The following is a 6,000-nucleotide window of genomic DNA, read 5'->3' on the forward strand; positions in this document are numbered from 1 at the left end:
TTTGTAATTGTTTGTTGCAATTGTTTTCAGGTAATTATATAGTATTTAATCCTTTAAGGAGTGTGTGTAACTTTATATTTTTATTTTGCTTCCTGAAGATATGGGTATAAAATCCCACAAATAATATAGAAGCATTATATCTTTGTCTTTTTATTTCAATAAGTGAAATACTATATATATGAAATAAGAATAAGCCTATACTCATACTTCAGACACCCTAGGATGTATTTACAGATCTCCGAACTACTCAAATCTGGACCAATCAATTTCTTCACAATTTAGAAATACTGTTAGATGTTTTGTGCACAAAATTTAAACAAATTGTAATTGCAGGAGACTTTAATATAGATGTTCTGATAAAAAATGATACTTATAACAGATTTGTAAATATTTTGTCTATATATGGTATGAGGTATATGGTTAACTTTCCCACCCGAGTAACAGACCACTCTAAGACTGCAATTGACAACTTTATTACTAATATAGAACCAAACAATGTTCGTATAAATGGAGTAATTACTCAAATTTCGGATCATGATGGTCAACTAATGAATTTGATGAATGCAGTTTCTGATAGCACAAATTTAACTAGGAAAGAAGTAAGAAAATTTATATTATAGTTACATAGATAGCATAGACATTTTTTGCAGACATAATAAGCTCAGAATCTTGGTCTGAGGTCTACCAATCTACTGTTAATCTAAAATATGATAGTTTTTTACAGTATTTTTAAAAACATTATTTTGATATAGATTTTCCTAATAACGGTATGTAACCCCAGAAAACCCATGGGTAAAAACAAAAGAATGGATTGAATGAAGAATTAATATAAAACAGAATGAAATTATAGAATTGGAATCTCCCAATTTAGAAGGTTTTTTAAAGATAACAACTTAAAGTTATTAATCAAACATAAAAAAAGAGAGCTAAAAAGTAATATAGCTAATAGTAAAAAAAACTTACTTTGAGGAAAAAATTGTCATTGTCCAAAAATAAGATTAAAACCACATGGAAATTAGTTAACATGGGAAGCAGTAAACAGCCAAAAAAATGTAAGGCAAATATTAAATTATTTATCAAGAGAATTACGTAACAACGAGCCTCCAACCCAATTGCTATATGTGATACTTTCAATGAGTTTTTTGTTAATGCAGTCAAAGACTTAGTGTTACCGAGAAATTACAGAATATTCTGTCTGCAAATTTGAATTTGTCAAATTTCCCTACAGTGGACACACCAAAATTTAAATTTGTAATGGCAACAGAAAAACGAAAATGGAAAAAATAGTAAATTCTTTTGAAAAACAAATACTCAACAGGAAATGATGACATCCCTATTACGATCATTAAGGTAGCCTTGCCTTTTATCAACACCTCCCGCATTCCGCTGACCCATAATAATTAATCATTCTCTAATTTCAGGAGTATTTCCTGAAAATTTAAATTAGCTTCAGTGTCATTCCTATTTTTAAAAAGGGTAATTTGAAGATGGTATGTCAAGTTTTTACAGACCTGTATCTTTACTTCCTGTATTTTCAACCCAAAAATTTTAGAAAAAAGTAGTTTTTTTAATCAATGTTTATAATAAATACCTAGGAGTCTAATAAAGGTATTCTTGATCCAAAGAACAACATGGTTTTAGGTCCAACAAATCTACTATAACAGCCGGTGTTGAGTTATAGAAGTCGATTATTGAATCTGTCGATAAAGGTGAAAAAAGTAATTTGAATCTTCTTAGATTTGTTCAAGAGCCTTTGATAGCGTAGAAAACATAATTCAAAGTTTTTTTAAAAAGGTGGGATCGTGGCTTCAAAATTCCTTCTAAGAGTGGAGAACACTGAGTTTAACTTGGTTCAAATCATATCTATCCAAAGAAAACAATAATGTTTGAAATAGACCATGTCTTGGATAGTAAAAAAAATTAAGTATAAAGAAAAAATATTTTCCTCTCACCCATTTTAAAAGTACAATATGGAGTCCCACAGTGATCGATTTTTTAGGTCTTTCCTTTATTATTCTTGTGCTACCGTAAAAGGTTTACCTGGAGTAGTACAGTAATTATCAACAATAATGTCTGTCTTTATGCAGATGATACTAATGTAATCGTAAATGCAAAAACTCTGAAGAATTAGTTGAATTTTCATCGAACATTTTGGCCTATCGACATTAATAAAAGACTTTTTAAACAGTAAAAAACCTTCTTTTAAACACATCTAAATCTAAGTTTTGTTTCCTTTTTCACAACAAAACAAACAAGTATAAAAATTTTTCCTACAGTATTGAGTGGACAATGAAATATTGGAGCAGCGATGGAGGAAAACAAAATTTTTCTATTTCTAGGCTTGACTATAGACGAAAACTTAGCCTGGGAAGAACATGTTAATCCTTGTAATTCGTAAAACGTCTAGCGGTCTTTACGGCTTTAAGGAGACTAGAGCCCATTTCATGTAATATTGAAAAACTTTAAAAAATTTATATTATGCTTTAATATCCATTCAACATATTTCCCCTACGGAATTTGCATTTATGGATCAACAAGAAAAAGAAATATGGACCAACTTTTAATGCAACAAAAAAGGCAACTAAGAAAATCATGTTTTAATTTTGAAGCAAACAGAACTCTGTTAGAACATTTGTTTCAGAACTTAATATATTTAACAGTTTACACAGTTTGTACATTACAGTCAGTTAAATTGTATTTATCAATAAAAGAATTGCAATAGGTAATACACATCCCATAGGTATAACACTAGGTCACATAGATTGGGTTGAACCTCATAAATTATTATTTTTTAAAACAAAAAAAAACCCACTTTTAAAGGAAATAAATTTTTTGAATATTTACCCCAAAATCACATCAAAAAAGAGCCAAAACCCTAATACCTTTTTTAAGATTGTTGAAAAAATTCTTAGCACATGCTGCTTTTTTACTTTATAGAAGAGTTTAATTTTCTCACAACAATTAAAATGTCAGCAATAAAATATGTTCGTAGAACCATAAGATTAAACAGCGGGGGCGGCAAATCACGAATTTGACGTTACCAACGTATTCTGCTCACCCTCCTGAACAAAAAATATATATAGTACTAATGGGGTGCAAATGACAAATAAAACATGAATTTTAGGGTGTATATTGATAATTGGGTTAAGTTCCTAATGTTTTAATGTTCAGTTTTGTGTGCTGTGTCTGGAATAATCTGTTTACGTACTTGAATATTAATCTATGCGGCCCGGGACTGATAGCAGCGCCTGATAACGTACCTGTTATCTGAGTTCCCCCGGGGCATGGGACAGTTCTACACAAGATAATCGTGTCAGTCAGGTAGGTCGGATTGAGTGAGTGCGTTTACAATGATGAATCAACCATCCACTAGTTCAACCTAACCCTAGTGAATTGTGTGTGTCGGAGTGTTTCGTATGGCACCTTAAAGAGTTTACGTTATCAACCGAAACGAAATTATCCTCATTTTAATTGAACATGGAATTTTTTAAAATGAGTGTATGAGTTCGTGTCAGCAGCTGCTGCTCCAGCTGTATCCGCCAACAACACTAATGGTATGTGTTCTCTGATCCATCTATATATTTGAGTTTTTCTTGGAGATTATTATTTTGTTTTTTTAACTTTACATAATTGCCTTTGCATTACATTTCAATTTATATTTTTGATCAGCCCCTCTAGTATTTTATATTTTACTAATTTTTTTTTTTTTTTTTTTTTTTTTTTTTTTTTTTTTTTGTTTTTTTTCCCTTCTGAGGGGAAGAGGAAACACTTTGTCCCCCGCACTTAGTCCTAAAAGGGACCTTGTTGCGCCTCCCTTACTTTTATTTGTTGCCCTCAAAAACCGAGGCTTTTGCAAAAACCAATCAGATTTAAGGCTCCTGTTCTTTGATGTCCTTGGGGCTGAGGAGGAATCTCCCAGGTATCTTTTCCTAGTCCTCTACGATGGCAGGAGGACAATCCAACCAAAATGTTGCTTCCCGCGCTGACATCCTCTCTCCTCTCCACAGAGTCTACATTTCGCTGCTTGCTCTTGCCGACTAAAGGCCTACCTTCAAAAGGTGCTTTCCCCTCAGAGGGCCCAATGTCCCCTGTCAACATTCCTAATATATTCCTAATATATTTTACTGATAGTTACTATCTCGAGGGATTTTTTCTTTTATTGACATCAGCGCCGCGGGGCAGCGGCCGAGACACTCGTAATTAATTTTTTTCTCGAAATTAAGAAAAACATTATTTATTTTGATCAAAATTCTGCTCATTTCTGTATTATTTTTCATTTACGTTTGCAAAGATGGCGGCGCAACCGATGACGTCATCACGAGGTTCAATCATTGGCCACAAAAGGTCACGTGACGCTAGACGTGGATGTAGAACATGGAGATATTACTGAAAAGTTATTTAATTTTTCATTTTCTAAAACTTCGTTATTTCTCATTTCCACCCCATCAAACCTTATACTTTTTTGTTCTATATGACGATTCCAATAAGTTTTTAACGCAAAACTCGTATTTTTCCGCCCCGGCCGTTAATATGATAATTACCAAATATGTTAGTTTGGTGGTTATAAAAAATTTTAATTAAGTATAAATGAGTGTGTAATGGCATTGTTCTGTCTTTAGATTGTTTACAATTCTGTATTGTAATGATAGTGTACTACTAAGAAAAAAAAAAAATATATAGAAATAAGATAAAATATGACACTATTCTTGTTGTACTTACTGTGCAAATATGAATAAAGATGATTGATTGATTGATTGATTGTCCATGTAAAATCTGACAATAGTTTAGCCTGAAAGCAAAACAAACAAAGGCATTTTTTGCATTTGTAATATTATTAAGGCATCTCAGTATTGTCTAGTTAACTGTCAATAAACTGATACCTAATATATATGTACATAGGTATACCGTAAACAAAACATTTTACCCATGTTATATACAAATCACCCAAAGACAATCTGACCGGTTAAAGAAAAGCAACTGCTTGTTCTACGGATGAAAATTACCAATGCAAGAAGAAATGTTTTTATAAGATGATTAGTAACCCAACAAAAACTAAACCCTACTATCAACACTTGAGTAATTTGACACTTTCTTTTAATTCTCCCCAGACAAACAAAGGATTTGAACCTACCTTCTTTATCCTCACAACAAACTTTAACTAATAGAAGATCTCTAGGTACAGTCCTATTCAAGACTTGACTTTACAGAAATAGTACCAATATTAAACAAGTGCTCGTTTTAAATATCATCAAGCAATTAACACTATCAGAAAACACACATAACTCTCTAATTCTAGAATGACGCGCCAACGCTCAAAGAGACAAGAGCAAGAGTATATTTCTGTTATCAGATTTAGATAACAAGTCCACTGGTTCAGCAGTCCACTAATGATTATAACAAAGGAACGGGCTACGCAGTAAGCATTGTTATTTTTGCAAGGCAAGCAGCACAGGCCATAGAGTTGAAAATGAACAAGACTCAGAAACTCTTGAATAAAACTACCAACATATATTTGACAATATTGTGGTAAATAGTAATACAACATTAAATATTAATTTAACAAGAAAATAGATAACATATTTTCAGAAAACGTTTCTGATTATATCCCATAATTAAAATGAAATTCTGCCTTCTACCGATGGAGAATTAGAGTAAAACAATTCACATATGTTACGTCTGTTATATTTGAATATGTGAATCCTATAAATTCAAATGAGATGAAATAGAAAATACTTTGATTAATGTCATTACGATCATTCGATTTGGATTGTCTGGTCTACCTCAAATTGTTAGCGATAGACTTAACGAACGAATTTAACTAAAATTCATCATTAAAACAAGGGAAACCGACTTTATACGGCCAAGAATAGCCGTTGGCTTTGAGTATGGACAGCTAAAGTCGATGCGATAGTTAAGGAGAATTGAAGCAGTGGCTGAAACAAGGACCTTCGGTCACGAAGATTTTTTCGGCACAAACACAATTAAATTCCAACTTTCTAT

General features: G+C 32.0%; 1 protein-coding gene across 2 annotated transcripts in view; it reads right to left on the reverse strand.

Moving 5' to 3' along the window:
• The window catches only part of LOC124365014, a 47,451-nt gene extending 42,052 nt beyond the window's left edge, over positions 1-5,399 (reverse strand). The window contains exons 1-2 of one of the 2 annotated variants that reach the window (XM_046820894.1): positions 5,132-5,399; positions 4,720-4,789 (exon numbers count right to left, since the gene is read on the reverse strand). The gene's annotated coding sequence lies outside the window, so the exon portion shown is untranslated. The remainder of the gene's footprint in view (positions 1-4,719; positions 4,790-5,131) is intronic. The other variant, XM_046820895.1, reaches the window with a different exon arrangement.
• Between the last annotated feature and the right edge of the window lie 601 nt (positions 5,400-6,000).

Source organism: Homalodisca vitripennis, chromosome 6, assembly GCF_021130785.1.
Source record: "Homalodisca vitripennis isolate AUS2020 chromosome 6, UT_GWSS_2.1, whole genome shotgun sequence".
NCBI classification, from domain to species: domain Eukaryota; kingdom Metazoa; phylum Arthropoda; class Insecta; order Hemiptera; family Cicadellidae; genus Homalodisca; species Homalodisca vitripennis.